Source organism: Rhinolophus sinicus, linkage group LG02 (assembly GCF_036562045.2).
Source record: "Rhinolophus sinicus isolate RSC01 linkage group LG02, ASM3656204v1, whole genome shotgun sequence".
Classification (NCBI taxonomy): domain Eukaryota; kingdom Metazoa; phylum Chordata; class Mammalia; order Chiroptera; family Rhinolophidae; genus Rhinolophus; species Rhinolophus sinicus.
Window position 1 is genome coordinate 54,995,859 of NC_133752.1, and position 16,434 is coordinate 55,012,292.

Below are 16,434 nucleotides of genomic sequence, written 5' to 3' on the forward strand. Positions count from 1 at the left end.
AAGACAGCACCCATGTACAGTACAGTGACTATAATTGATAATAATAATGTACTGCATATTTGAAAGTTGCTAAGAGAGCAGATTTTAAAAGTTGTCATCGCAAGGAAAACATCTATGTATATGATGAATGTTACCTAGACTTAGTATGGTGATCATTTCCCAATGTGCACAAATATTGAATCACACTGCATACCTGAAACTTGTATGTCATATGCTAATTACACCTCAATGAAAATATATAATTATTTGAAGGGAAAAGAAGACTTGACTTTATAAGGCAAACAGGAGGAGATACAATAGAGGATCAATCACACAAGGTTCCCACCCGGGAAAGGCCTTTCAGGTTTAACAATCACCATCATCATTTTAACATCAGAAAGTATGTTCTGATTTTCTACCCAATAAATCACAGAATTCTTGACTATCACCCCTCAACACCCCTTTTGCTGATTTTATAAATGTTAGTGCTACACGTCTACTCATATTTGGTTAGTGGTTTATTCTGTTTCATTCACCAATCTTTGCCAGACATGTATACATGTAGTAGTTCTCCAACTCATATTTATAGTCAGCCTTCTGCATCTGTGGCTTCAGCATCCAGAATTCAACCCACCACTGATCAAAAACATTCAGGAAAAAAAAAAAATTACATAAAGTTCCAAAAAGCAAAACCTGAATTTACCACATGCTGAGCACTACGCTGAATCCACACAAATGAAGTGATGTGTAGACATATCCTGCAGTTGCCTGTATGCAAATATAGGTTACATGCTAATACTACGCCATTTTAAGGGACTTGAGCAGCCCAGGATTTTGGTATCTATGGGGGTCCAGGAACCCATCCCCCTTGGATTCTAAGAGATCGCTGTATAGCATTTGCTTGTTTTTGCTCTTAGGTAAAGTCCATTGCCCTTAATTCTACTGAACTTTACTAATTCATTTCTCTAAATTGTCACAGTCACTTGGTAGTTTAATTTAGTTGTCCGCCAATTTAGGATTGCCTGAAGATGTAATGAGAGATTGCATGGCAAGTAAAAGACATTTATTTTTTCTGACATACCTACAAGGAGAAAATCAATTGAGAACTATTGAGAATGTAAGCAAAAAGCCACTTCATTCAAGTTTTTAGTTAAGAAAACAAAGTTTCAAAGGCGGAACTCACAATCTTTTAAATTTAAGACCAAGAAATACCCTTTTAAAAATACATTCTACAGTTATTTTTAAAAATTCAATTCCACATTAATCAATTAAAAAGTAAGCAGAGATAGGACCCTGGGGGCTGAGAGCATGAGGAACTGGTGTCTGTCTGTGTAAGATCTGTACCTGCGGCAACACCACTGTCCTCATGGAACCCTAAGGGTGTAGGAAAATTCTGGCATGTCTTACCCCACAATGGACTATTTTGAAAAATATCCTACACATGGCACTGTTCTTTCAGTTCAGAGTCTTAAACCCAAGCAAGAATTTCGAGCATGCTGTGGTAAAATGGAAGGAATAACAACATTTAAATGATTGTAGAGCTTGGGACATTCAGAAAAGTGAACCTTATAAACAGAAACAAACTTACTATCCCCCTGCTGTGAAATTTGGAAATTCAGTTACATTTCAGGATGACTATGCTCCTCAGAAGACACAGCTCAGGCAAAGTTTTAAACCCGGCTCTGTGGTCAAACATCCTACACTCCCTTTTAATGGTGATACAAGTCATCACTTTCATTATGTGCCTTATCAGCTAGAATCCAAGTCTGCAAGGCCAAAAGAAGTTTACAAGCCTGCGAGCCACCCTCTGCGTCTCTCACAACCCATTGATACGACTTTCAGGGTCTTGCTGGTGAAACTGCAAAAATCTGCAGACCTGCATACACCAGAGTGGCACAAAACGCTCAATTTGAGGGAAGCACTGACTCCATGAAAGTTTTCACCATGGAAAATCCCATCACCTGAAATCAAGAAAGTACAAGAAGCGTACGTCCCTCCTACAGGTACACGCAGTTAAACAGCACAAGCCATCTCCGCGGTGTTCCGTATCAGGCCAAACACACTGTCCCCAGCAGGCCTGTTTCTCATAGAAGAAATAACAACTTTTCTTTCCAAGGAAAACACAGCACAAAGGAAGGTTTTCCAGCATGGGAAAGTTGTCATCGAGGACTTATTAAAAAGCAGCAGCAGATAATCAACCCATGTGGAAAATTTGATGGTTTGATCACTTTTAGACTTTACTATGTGCTACATGAATTGATTCCAATGGAGAGTTGCAAACCTTTAAATGTTCATTTTCAGAACTCTATTTCACTCAATGATGTAACCACGTACTCCATAGAGTATGCACCGAAGAAACAGGAAATCTGCCCCACTAGCTATCCTTCTCCTCCAGGTTATATCTTTGAAAATACAAATTCCCTAGGTCATAAATTCTCCATAAAATCATGACCACAGTGAAAATCAGCAAATCATGTTTAAAAGGAGGCTAACTCACAGGATTGTCTAAGGGCAAAACCGGTTGCTTATAGTAGAAAAAATTTATGAGATAGCTAAAACAAATCATTTTTTAATTTTTAATCAAGAAAATTGGAAAATTTACAGGAAATCGGGATCTTAAAATCCATTTTGTATTGGTATTTTAACCAAGGGTGTTCTTTAATATGCATTTCTGAAAGCTGAATAACATACATTCCCACTGGAACTATTTTAATACTTAGCATACTGTTTAGTAGCTTGTCTCCAATCTATTATCATTTATACTTGTGTTTATAATTGTGGCAATTATATAGTTATTCACATACCAGTTATCTTTATCAAGTGCAGGAAGACTACCTAGAACACCACTGAAAGTGATACATGGATTCCTCTTCCAAGGCAACAGTATTCAGTTTCCTCAGACTTCAAGGCATCTACCTAGTGTACACTGAGTCAAGGTGGTGGGTGGTGTTAAAGACAACTGCACTGCCCCTCACCATGTTCAAGTTAGTAAGAGCCACCGTGATGTGACAAGGAGAAGCTCTGTGGGGGCATCAATTAATCTGAGTTCAAGTTCTAATGACATCAGTTTCTATCTGTGCCACCCTAGGCCAAGTGACTCATGTCTGAACCTCAATGTCTTCATTTGTAAAAGGCTATCTGCCCTGCCCACCTCCCAAAAATTGTGTTTTGCACATCAGATCATATGCTACATCGTAATCCATAAAGTCTAAGGCTAAACAAATATCAGGGATTGTTAATAAATCACTTCATCTCTTTTTGTACCTGTCTTTTCTTTTTTCAAATTAGGATAATTACCTACTCAATAGTCACTTTCTGGCTTGTAGCAAGGCTTGTAAAATAACCTAATTTGCTTCAAGCTTATGAGCAGGATGATTTCTGAGAAGTCCTGCCCTCTAACGTTTCATAAGTACCTGAGAAGTTGTTACAGAGAATGGAGAGCTTGGATTGAGGGGAATAATGTGGTTTGAATGGCAGTATTTCCAGAAAAAAAAGAAAAAAGCATCTGCTAGAGTAGTTTTAAGAATGACTAACAGCTCTGAAAGAAATCTTCAGGGTAACGCCAGGTAATTAAGCAGCTGAATGCCACGCCCAGAGTCACAGCTCAGAAGTAACAGGCTCAGGATGGGCATAATCACGTCTTCCTCCTCCAGTAGGAAGAGAAGCACTAAGGAGGGAGGAAAGGAATGATTCCAGTCTCTGAAACGGAAATAACATTGAATTTATAAATGCTGAAAATTTCCTAATGAATTAAACTCTTACTGGGTGTTTTTTTTTCTTTGATAAATTATTGCAATATGGGAGAATATGATTTATTTTATCATAAAGTTTAGTCTTTTGTAGCTTTTAGATTTGTTTTAAACTCCTATACTTAACCGAAAATAAGTCCATCAACATTTGGTTAAAATATTTTTAATTATTTGAAAGTAGTGTGTTTTTATTTATACTTGTATTTATTATACAAATGTAAATTATGATATGTAAGATTTTATATCTCTATGCAACATTAATAAAGCATCAATAAAAGTAATTTTAAAAAGGTAAGGATGGAGAAAGAAAGAGAAAAGGACTGGGGATGTGAATAAATATTGAAAAAAACAGCAAGAGGAAGAAAACTAAAAGAACTTTGGCCTTTGAGTTTCCAAAGCAAATACCTGCCTTTAGATTCTTCCCCTGCACCACGAATACAAAGGCAACAGAAAAAAAGGCACTATTGCTGTTTAGAAATTTTAAATAAAACAGAGGGGGAAATGCCCTAACTATGGAAAAAAACAAATGTTAAGTTGCTTCTGCAGCAAAGACGACATGCTTGCTGTGTTGGTAATATGTGTGGATATAAATAGGTAGGAAATTCCTGCTCTTTTTCTCACCTTTTAAGAAACTAGTTTCTTTTCTGTCTTTTTCTTTTTGCCCAAGGTGACAGAAAGACAAAAATGAATTTCTCTATGCAGATGCATCAGCAATGATTGATTCCTAGAATTATAAAGCTTACAAAGTCAGTAACTGTTAATGTATGTATTTTATCAACTTTCAATTTCACTCAAAGACGAAATCCATTTTTAGAGCAATATGGAACCCTCCACCTCTGGCAGTTCTGGGAAGCTCAGGTTCAGTCTCTGCATTATCTGGTAACTAGACTCAAGAAACTCATTCCGACTCCCAAAGGTCCTATCTACAGTATTCCCCACAATATAATCTTTTTTCAGTTTTAAAGAATACAAACCCAAATACAATTTAAACAATACAAAGCCACTGACTCTTACAATGGCTACCAAGTTGGCATTTTAAAAAATAGGTCATCTCAATATTAGGATGAAAAAGGCATTCACACTAATCAAAATACACTCATGAGAGTGACAGCAAAACTTGGCTAAATACTAAATGAAGTTCGATTCTACTAATCTTATTGTACAGACTGTACCTAGTAGTTCTGAGCAATTAGCACTTTACTAATAAAGGCTTCCTCGCTGACCAACTCAGAAGGGATTCCCTGGTTTCCAGCATAGCTGCTATTGACAATAGTCAGCATGCCACGAGACGCTTCTGAAGAGAAAGAAAATACTGCCAAAGCATAGCTTTGAATATTATGGATAAAAATCAAAGTGGGCTGTTATCAATGTTCAAAACTGAATTCCTTCTCTGAATGATTTAAAAAAAACAAAAAACTAGTAACAGATATTGCCTCAGCAGAGGGCAGACCTTTTGGTGTATCTGAATTATTTTTAAACCACATGTATATTTAGCACGCTGAAAGCCAGTATGACGCAATGGATTTCTGGATTCACAATGCCTCAGTTGAAATCCCAACTCAGCCACTTTCTAGCTGTGACCATTTAATAACCATGTGATACTGGACATGTTTCTTACTTCTCTATATCCAGTTTCCCCATCTGTCAACTGGGGATAATAATAGTTCTCCTTACAGGGTTGGTGAGAGGAATCAAAAAATTAAGAGAGGCAGGGTCTGATGCATAGTAAGTACTATGTAAGTGTTAGACATTATTATTTTTAACTTTTTATTTTGAGTTAATTTTAGACTTATAGAAAGTTGCAAAAATAGTAGAGTATCCTTATCTCCCTCATTCTTCTTCTAAGGTTAACATCTTACTACAATTATCAAGAACAGAAAATGAACATCGGTACATTCTTGTTAACTAAACTGCAGACTTTATTTCAATTTCACCAATTTTTCCACTAATGTCCCTTTTCTTGAATCCTATCCAGGACCCATACTGCATTTAGTTATTTCTCCTGAATCTCCCCAGCCTGTGACAGTGTCTCTGGGCAGACACAAACTTGACCAAATGATCAAAGTAAATATCACTAATAATAAAATATATCAACATTACAAATTCCTTAATTTGATATATTGAAAAGGACATATTTTGACAAAAATGTATAAACTCATTCTAATTATGAGAAAACATATGCTAAAACTGAAGGACATTCTATAAAATAACTGATCAGAACTCTTCAAAAGTGTCACTAGTCTTTTTTAACCTTTTAGAAATTAGGAGTAAATTATATTTTTAATGAACATCTATAAACCATGATAAAATTCCAAAGTTTGGCTAACTTTTCTTTAGTTATAATTTACAGGTAGTTCCCCACTTATCAATGGACCCAATTCAAAAGTCCATTTAAAAACCCATTGTTTTCTACGAAGATGATTTTTTTCATATTCCAAGTTCCCTAGAAAATCTAACTAACCTAATATGTATTTTTGTCTTTTTTAGGAAGAAATGTATTAGGGGTCTCAATGTGAGATGTCAGAAATACAAGGTCTGACAACCAAGTTCGCGAACGCATCCTAGAAAAAGTACTACATACCTCATTGCTGAATATCACTATGGACACCTTCGAAGTACTCCCCTTGGGAAGCTATGTACTGACGCCAGTGCCTAGTCCACCCTTCAAAGCAATTTTGGAACTCTTTTTCTGGAATGGCATTCAGAGCTGTCGTCATATTTCCCTTGATGTCCTGAATGTCATCCAAATGTCTTCCTTTCACTATTTCCTTTATCTTTGGGTAAAGAAAGAAGTAATTGGGGACCAGATCAGGTGAGTAGGGAGGGTCCAATACAGTTATTTGTTTCCTGGCTAAAAACTCCCTCACTGACAGTGCCGTGTGAGCTGGTGCATTGTCGTGATGCAAGAGCCATGAATTGTTGGTGAAAAGTTCAGGTCGTTTTCGTCTTTTTCTTGCAGCCTTTTCAGCACTTACAAATAGTAAACTTGGTTAACTATTTGTCCAGTTGGTACAAATTCATAATGAATAACCCCGCCGATATCAAAACAGGTTAGCAACATTGTTTTGACTCTTGATTTGGACTGATGGAACTTTTTTGGTCGTGGAGAATTGGCTGACTTCCATTGTGCATTTTGACGCTTTGTTTCAGAATCGTATTGGTGCAGCCATGTTTCATCACCAGTGATAACATGGCCCAAAACATCGTCTAGCCTCTCCAAAAGGTCTTGGCAAATTTCAACTCTCCTTTGTTTTTGTTCATTGGTGAGCTCCTTCAGGACCATTTTTGCACACACCTTTCTCATGCCAAGAATTTCAGTTAAGATTTTCCCAACTGTTTCTCTATCGATGTCTACTTCATCTGCTATGCTTCTCACAGTCAGCTGATGAATTTGACTCACAATTCGAGGAATTTTTACAATGTTTTCATCTGTTCTGCTCGTTACTGGCCACCCTGACCTCTCTTCATCAGTGACGCATTTTTCTCCCCTCAGAAAAACACTTAATTCATTTATACACTGCCGTTTTCTTCATGGCATTATCCCCATAAACTTGGACTAACATGTTGCTGATTTCACTTCCACTCTTGCCAAGTTTAACAAGAAATTTAATGTTTGTTCATTGCTCTAATTCAAGCTCAGACATTCTTGCGACAGCACACAAATACACGCAACAACAATAATGAACGCTGCTCAAGACACCGCCACACGTTGACATGAACACAGCTGTGAGACACTGAAATACCAAGGTTATGAAACCATATCGAGCTGTTTGCACAGTGCTGCCAATGTAAGCGCATGGTGGAAAGTTCTCAAACTCCATTGTCACACCTCGTACTCTCGTATTCACTCTGTCCCAACCTCGCGTCTCTCTCGTATTCACTCTGTCCCAACCCGATGGACAGTAGGAACTCTGCCTCTTTCCTACTCTACCTAAACACATCCAAAACCCTACTACTCTGCTGCTGTTAAACAATAATGATGGTTCTTAGCAATTCCCAGGCCTGTTCCCCCTTACTCTAAAACTGCTTCCCTTTTCTCTTTCCCTACCTCTTGAGTCCCTGGCAATTTGAGACCTATTTCCGGAGCCCTCAGTTTTAGGAATATGTTCACATGCCTCTCTGGCTTTCCAGACTCACTCTGGACTCTACACATTCTTCAGATTTTGGGGAGACTCCACAGGTATAAGTAAAAGTCCTCTTCCACTAGTGTAACTGGTACAGAACTCCATCCACTAGCTGGGCTGAACTCTAGCATCCTTCCAAATTTGTAAATTTAAACTTCAAGAGCTCTGGAAGGGAATGTCCTGGGATGAGGAGAGAGGTAGCAACTAGAGCTACTGTTTAGAATGCAGAATGTACTGAGAACGTAGGCTAGAGCAAAAGAGAATGGGAATACGGGCGCAGCACTGTCACTAACGTCCTACAGCGGTTTCCTTTCCTCCTTCTGTAGCCTTCCCTATTTCCCCTGGGAGGATCTAAGGCCCTCACCTGGTATAAATTCCCAGAGGCAGGGATCGATCTGCTGGCTACCTATTGTACTATTAACTGTTGCCTCAGACCAGAGTTTCTGTCTACTTCACCTAATTATAGAAAGAACAGTCTTCTTTTTTTCTCCATCACTGGAGTAAGCATCGATTGTTCTGATGTTTTCTAAGGGTTGCTACTGCTAGTCATGATGGGAACTAAAGGATATCATTACTAAAGAAGAACAAGTTTTAAGAGGTCTCAGAATAATCATTCTCCTGGTGCTCAGTTAAATATAAATTAAATGGGGCTTTAGGTTTCCTCAAGCTTTCCTAATTGCCTTCTCACCAGGACCCTCGGATTCTATTTATCCCAAGTTGTCCCATACTTAGTCTTTCACTCCAATCTTCTTTTAAGTCTTCTATTTTCCAGGGTGCCTTGGGTCTGGGAGTTATAGTCAGACCTCTGAAGTTGCCTTTCACTCCCCTATTTCATCACAGAAGAAGGGAACTCGAGTGTGCTTTTTCACTGCTGCTATCCTGACTCTGCTACTTACTAAATGTGTTAAGTGATTTGGAGGAAGAGTTATATAATGTCTCGAAGCCTCATTTTAAAAAGAGGATAGTGGTGCCCTTGCTTACAGAATTATTTTGAGAACTAGTGAGACACTATATACGATACTTGACATATGGCAGGCATTCAAACAAACAATGGCAATTATTATGGTCTCCATCACCCATTTTCCTACCTCTGTATACCCAGCCCCCAACTAGTAAAGATGCAAGGTGAGAGAGAGAAAACCAGAGCTGAGGAATGAGTCCCATTTCCCCAACTATACCTCTTACTGCTCACCTAGCCACAAATTAAAAGTCAGAATAGGGAAGCAAGAAATATAGACAGTAAGCAAGGTTGTGTATGGTTTTAAGGTAGAACCAGGAAGTTAGGGAAATCTTAGAAATAGGAAAATGAGAAGAATGATTAATTGGATTTTTAAAAAGAAAAATAGTATTTAGCATAATGTACAAAATAAAATTAATATATATAGCCTATCTAAATATTTAACATATTTTATGCCCTAACAATAGGCATGTTGTTTATATGTTAAATATTTAGATAGGCTATATATATTATTTTTATTTATATCTAAATATATATATATATATATTTATATATCTAAAATATTATTTATATATATATCTATATATCTAAAATATTTAAAAAGAATATATATAGCCTATCTAAATATTTAAAAGAGTTGTTTTCACTCCAAAAGAAAGTTATTTATTCTAAGTATCAATATAAGAAATATTCTAACAAAAAAATGTCCTTCCAATCCTTTTTCACATTTCTGACTATATCTCTAATTTAAAACATTACATTTAGTTAACCCTTAGTTCATACTGGCAAGCCATGTGTACTGAAATGTTCCTTATAAATGGACATTTTACTTACCCTATTAAAAAAAACATACAAATAAATCCAATGCAGCTTCATACCTTACATACATAGCTCCTCTAATATTCACATGCAGGCCACATCTCTCCAGGCAAGATCCTTTCGTGCATTAATCTCTTTCTAACTAGCCCTAAAGTAGTATCAGCCAGTTCTATTTTTCCTTCTTTTCCAGCGTCTGCGTAGCAGAAGTAATAAACTAATGATAAGTGAAGCTACTGCACAACTTTCCCTCTTCGTACGGAATCAAGCCTCCCTCAATTAGTTGTTTATCAAGTTGCTCATTGCTTATCTCTAACATGTTTTTATGCCCTAACAATAGGCATGTTGTTTCCCAACTTGGAAAATTAACATTAACGTCCACATTGACCTGGCAGTTGTAGATTACAGTCATTTTCCAGCAGCCAATTTAAGGCCATGCACAGAGCTGCCTTTGTTGTGAGAAAAACGATTTCTCTGAAGTTTATGGTGATGTTGAAGCTGTTTTGTACAACCCACTGCTCCTGGCTCAAATACATGCAAATGGCAGCAAATGTTCTGTGAAGAGCATAGAGCACATTGAAAAGAGGATTAATCTATTCAATGAGGTTAACAGAACTTCATTGTTTCTTCTGTGTTCTAAATTTTGACATATGAAGTTTTAAAATTTTACCTCAAATTCTGAAGGAAAGTAATTCATTCTCAAACCCATGTTCTTTTTTTCCTTCTGAATTATGTGAAAAGAAATCCAGTAGCTTCTCTTTGGCATTTGTTAATTATACTCTAATAAAATCAACTTGGCAAAAAGTAACATTCCAAGGCAAGTAAATTTGGTTCTAGATAAAACAAACAATATTGATATACTGTTTTTTGCCAGGTTAATAAAAAAAGCATACAATGATTGTTATCTGATAACTCTCCTTCCAAAAAAGTAACATTGTTTTCTTTTCAGAAGACGAATGGTAGATCGAAATCATAACTAATTTCCAAGAAAATGAAAGCGCTGTAGTTCAATAAATCACCTGTAGCTTAGCTGTTCCACAAAACCCTCTCCTTTGCAATACATTTAATTAAGACAATGGACAACTATCCAACTCCAATCAGATAGCCTGTATCTGATCAGCACAAACAGCATAGTCAGAAAGCAAAGTAAATTGATCTGTCAGTTAACTATTTTTCAAATCTTCAATCACTGGCTTATTTCTTCTGTTTGTGCTGATCTTTCAGAGTACAGACATTTGTCTCTCCTTTAACATCAGAAATTTGGAAAAGAGTTCAGTAATTTTTCATACAAGGTGTGCCAAGGTTCTGATTTCACGCCTTTTGTCATTGTCATAAGGAGAGGAAAGGTAAATGGCTGGCAGTGGCTCTCTCGATCATGGGAAAGTCAGTATGGTGATGGTGGCCACAGAAAATTGGCCCTTCTTTCGTACATGCACTTGAGACTACAATATTTATGGTAGCACATATCATAGATGAAGTCGTCCTTATGAAATGTGAGCTCTGGTACATCGCATTCTCAAATACCAGATTGCATGAGTATTAGTAGGGTACAGCTTTTGCAAATGTCTTCTTATGTCCAAGTCCCAGGAAGAGATCAAGCATAGGCTCAGAAACATCCTCATTCAAAATTTACTGTCTCATAGTTTAGTGGTTGCCAGAGGGTAAGGGGGGCGGGGGGTGGGGGGTGGGAGATGAGGGTAAGGGGGATCGAATATATGGTGATGGAAGGAGAACTGACTCTGGGTGATGAACACACAATGGGATTTATAGATGATGTAATACAGAATTGTACACCTGAAATCTATGTAATTTTACTAACAATTGTCACCCCAATAAATTTAATAAAAAAAAAATCTTAAAAAAAAAAAAATTTACTGTCTCTTTGGAATGCTTTCAAATAGCAATAAAATATGTACTATCCCTAATAATTTTTTAAAATTGTTTTTACAACTTTTTCCAAGTCTTTGGGAAAATATATAGCCTTGCCCAGTGCCTAATGGCTGCCTTGGATATATCCTGCAGGATTTGTCTGATTTCTGGGAAGAGCATTTAGATAATGTTATAAGACAATCACAGAAGGGAGTATTCCTTTAAGGGTTCCTGAAAAAAAATCCACTGGCAGCTCCCTAAATGCTTTAATCCCATCATAGAAGAGCATAAGGTACTATATTACTGTACTTTCAAGAGTTAAGGATTTTTCCTCAATCTTGTTTGGTCTATTCACATTATTTTAGGTGCCTTTCAAATGTGTGACAACCTCTTCCCTTCTATAAACACAAAACAATAGGATTCTGTTATGTTATACTGGTTTATAATAAACGGAAATGTTTCCATTTCTAACCCACTTTTTACCAACTAATTTAACTGGACAAAAATATCGTTGATGTTATTTTTTTCTCTTTTGCAGGCAATATATTTCTCAGAGATTTGGTGGTAGGTTGGGAATTAAATCTTTAAATGTTTTGCATTAATCTCTTCCCACTTGAAACATTTTTAAAGTCTACAATACAATAACTGGATTATTTGGGATTAAAAATAAAACTTCAGATGAATCACAGATTATGCAGTTTTTAAACTGGAAGTGTATTTGATGATTAATTACAGAAACTAGATTAGTTTCCTGGGATTCTCCTTTAAATACAAGGGGTAACTTGTTTGAGTGGGTGAGCCTGGAAGAGTCCAATTCCAGAGACAAAAAAAGGGGGAGCAAACACTACTTAAAGGGCAGAGAATCCAGTCCTTTTTCCTGCTTAATCAAAGAGAGAGCAAAATGAGATATAATGACTTAGTGAAGAGAAACAACAAAAGGACTAGGAAGACTTGGAAAAGTTTCTAAAACAAAACACAGAAAAGCACATTATCTCTCCTTCCCATCCCCATCTTTACTTAAAATTAAGTAGAGTATCCAGGCAGTATAACATGCTAAATGCCAAATGAATAATTAGATCTGCACTGTCCGATATGTTAACTAACTACGTGGCTACTGAGCATTTGAAATGTTGCTTCTCCAATCTGAAGACTTAGTACTGAAAAAAGCCATTTAATGTTTTTATAATGATTACAAATTAAAATGGTAATGTTCTCATGTTTTGGATTAAATAAAATATTTTATCAAAATTAATTTCACCTGTTTCTTTTTACTTTTTAAATGTGGCTTCTATTTATTTAAAATTAAATATGTGGCTCACAATGTATTTCTACTGGATAAAGCTAGAAAAGACAGTGAATGCTATAAAACCAGTAGCAGAAGAAATCACTATGCACTGAAGAAGGTTTCATGAAGATACCACAACTTAAAGGAAGGGAAGGATTCAGGAAAGGAGAGCAAAGTGCATCCCATGCGAGAGAAACCATCTTACATGAATAGAAAGAGGAGGGATCCCTGCAGCACTAGATGAGGGGATGTTCTGAAAGAAAGAAATCCTCCTGATATGATAGCAGAAAGTATTCAGTCCAGAACAAGTCATAGTCCTGAAGACACACATCTACGGACCTGCAGAAGTCAGGCAGGCTGTCTTCTACAATAAGTTAGAAAAACTGCAAAATTTGCAAGACACAAAAAGGAACTTGGTTGGTTTTGTTTACTGCTCTACCTTCAATATTCAAGAGTGCCAGGCATGTAAGTGACGCCTAAAGTAAATATTTGTTAAATGAATGAATGAGCAAATGAACTATTGTAGAAAGGCGTGGTGCTTTCCAATAAACTTTAAGGCAGGGACACTGGGAGGAAGAGGCAGTAAAGAGGGACAGAGTGTTAAAGAAGGACAGAGTATCCATCCAGAACAGCACCTGCCAGAGCCTAATCCAGCTCGCTTTTTATATTGTTCAAGAAAATGAGGGGAAAAGGTTAAAACACAAAACCTCTCCCAACTCTGCATAATTTTGGATCTATTACCTGAGGACTTGAAGTGAAGAACTAAATAAACTTTCCTCATCATCCAAACTGCAATTCAGCTCTGAGGAAAAACACACAAGGCTGCATTCACAAGGGCAGGGAGAGCCCTCTCTTCTGGGGTCATACACAAGCCAAGTGGCAGCAGCACCCCACTCCCGCCCCCCCCCCCACAGACTACTGGGTGGTCTTCCTCACAGGAAGAGAAAGGGTTTTTTCCTTATGTCTTCTCCCCTATTTCCTCCTAGAATATTTAGAAATACACCCTGACACACAGAAAAATTGGAGACCTGACATAGTCTGATATGGAAATTGTTAGGTAAAAAATGTGTGTGTGCCATGTTTCCCCGAAAATAAGACCAGGTCTTATATTAATTTTTGCTCCAAAAGACGCATTAGAGCTTATGTTCAGGGGATGTCATCCTGAAAAATCATGCTAGGGCTTATTTTTCGGTTAGTTCTTATTTTTGGGGGAAACACAGTATATCCAAAGGGGGAAAACTAGTTTCTGATGTTTTTACAAAATTATGTACTACAGTTGTAGTAATACAAGACAATAAAACAACAAGCACGACTTCTGAAGGAGAAAATTGTGACCCACAAGTGTTCTACCCAATTGAAGAGTAATTCCACACATGAAGGCAAAAGGAAGAGACAGTTTATTTATGTTTTATGAAAAGGTGAATTATGCCTATTTGGAATAGTATGACATAGAATATTAATCAAGTCCTAGTGTATGCATAAAAAAATTTTAAGAATGTCTAGGGGGTTTTTCTTTTTAAAAAATATAATCAAGAATCACTGTTTAAGAGATTGTCTTATACCAAAGCTACCTGACAGCACAACTTTGGGTGGTAAACAGAAATACTCACTATTCTTTGTCTTTGTCTCTATTTTGTGAACCACACATTTAGGCATTGGACTTCTGTAAGTGATCTTCATAATTAGTAGTGTGTTACTTTTACATGCATAATTATTACAATTTACAGTATTTTTCATACCTTATAACAATATTATCCAATCTTTTATTAAGTGATTAAGCTTATGTTAATGCTGAAAAACACCCCAAAATAAGTTAGATATAGTCTGTCAATTTAGGAAAGAACACTGTAAAATATTAGAGATAATAATAAAAGCAATTAATGCTTTTTGAGTGCCAAGCGCTCTTCTAAATGATTTACATACATTAACTTTTAAAATATTTAGCTTATAATTTTCCTTGAAAAAAGCATATTATCCCCATTTATATTATCGCTATAATGTAAATATATTACAAATATATAAATTATATTATAAATAGTGTAATAGAATGTATTATCCGTAGATGAGAAAACTGAGGCTCAAAAAGTTGAGGTAACTTGCTCAGGACTACACAGCTAATAAGTAATAGAGCGTGGATGTTAACATAGGCTTAATCCAGAGCCTTCCCTGGTAACAATGCTCTACTGTGTTTCTAATACTAAGAAAATGAAAAGCAACCTTAAGGAAAAACATTAATGGCCCCTTTACTTTAACCATTTTCCTGTAGAAAAATTAGTCTTGAATTACATATGTCGAATGAATGAATGAATGAGAAACAGACAAAAGAATATTCCAGCTACTTTGAGATAAATTAAAACAAAGACTAAGAGGTTTTAAAGACTGGTAGTGATTGTTAAAAGAATTTAAATGTAGGCTATGTTTAAATAAATACATGATTTCAGGATAAAATGGAAATGATAACTCTCAAAAGAGAAGTTGAATAATGTAAAATAATCATCTGAAAATAGTACACTAGCTATAAATCCCAAATTATACCAACAAAACTAGGACAAAGAAATGTTTGAAACAAAGTTATGGTGATTTTTCTCATCTTACAAAGGGATTTATGGTTGATGTAAATAATTATAAAGATTCAGCTAAAAAGTGTTTTTAAAGACTACTAGCAAAATGTAAAATTATGTACTCCTTTCAAATCACATAAGAAAAATATTAAAATATATATATTTAAAGTTAGGAAGAAACCAAAGAAAAGAAATAGCAAGAAAGCATTAAAAAGCTTTCAAATTACTAATTATACAGTAAATAAGTTTGCCCATTAAAAAACCCCTTGGGTATGATTTAAGTGTCTACAGTGACACATTTAAAATGAAGAGATTTAGAAAGCTGAAGTGGAAAAGGTAAAGATAAATAAAAAGAAAACGGGTTACATCAAAGTAGAATCCAAGGTGTAAAAACATCACATAAGAAAAGAGGATCATTTTTTAAAAATCCACAACTCATACAACTTTATATACTAAATAACAATGTTAAAAGATATATAAAGTAGAAACTGTTAAACATACAAAAAGAAATGTATATAAATTTAGAAGTATATAGGGAGACTTCTTTAGACATGCAATTATAGTTGCCAAAAATATAAATAAGGTTAAATAAAAGTCATTTGATGTCAAATAATGTAGGTCTTGTATAAGTAAGAGTTTGGACTTAGAAGAAACAGTAAAATGATAAAAACTGGTTTTTTTTTAAGAATGCTCTTTTGTATAGTTATATGAAGGATGGAGGTTGAAAATACTGAAAATAGGAAGACAACCTTCCTGAAGGAAAGAAAGAAGAGTAGTCAGAATTTCACTGCCCAGGGCAGTTCAATAATTAAATACATTTCCAGGAAAAGCTACCTTAAGAAGGCTGGTTCCCATCTGGGTGTACCTTATTCTTATACAACCCTTTACTCTTCATAGTAAAAAGTGTTTTCTCATTAGTATTACTTTTGACACTGTAACAAATAGGAGGAGAGACAATTAGATAACAAAACAGAAAGTCTTAGAAGCAAGAAAGAAGCATGACTCAAGGAGGGAAATTTCTGTTGCCATTAGAGGATCACAGGCCTATAAAATACTCTATATATTCCAATTAAGAATTCTTTTCCATGTTCAG

General features: G+C 35.9%; 1 protein-coding gene and 1 pseudogene across 2 annotated transcripts in view; one reads left to right on the forward strand and one right to left on the reverse strand.

The window, feature by feature from the left end:
- Positions 1-16,434, reverse strand: part of ART3 (ADP-ribosyltransferase 3 (inactive)) — a 107,333-nt gene that overhangs the window by 39,505 nt on the left and 51,394 nt on the right. Inside the window, exon 1 of one of the 2 annotated variants that reach the window (XM_074324440.1) lies at positions 9,689-9,902. The exons of the other annotated variant lie outside the window; for it this stretch is intronic. The gene's annotated coding sequence lies outside the window, so the exon portion shown is untranslated. Of the gene's footprint in view, positions 1-9,688; positions 9,903-16,434 lie in introns of those variants that run through there. 2 annotated transcript variants of the gene reach the window in all.
- LOC109439573 (stabilizer of axonemal microtubules 2) lies at positions 1,393-2,430 on the forward strand (annotated as a pseudogene).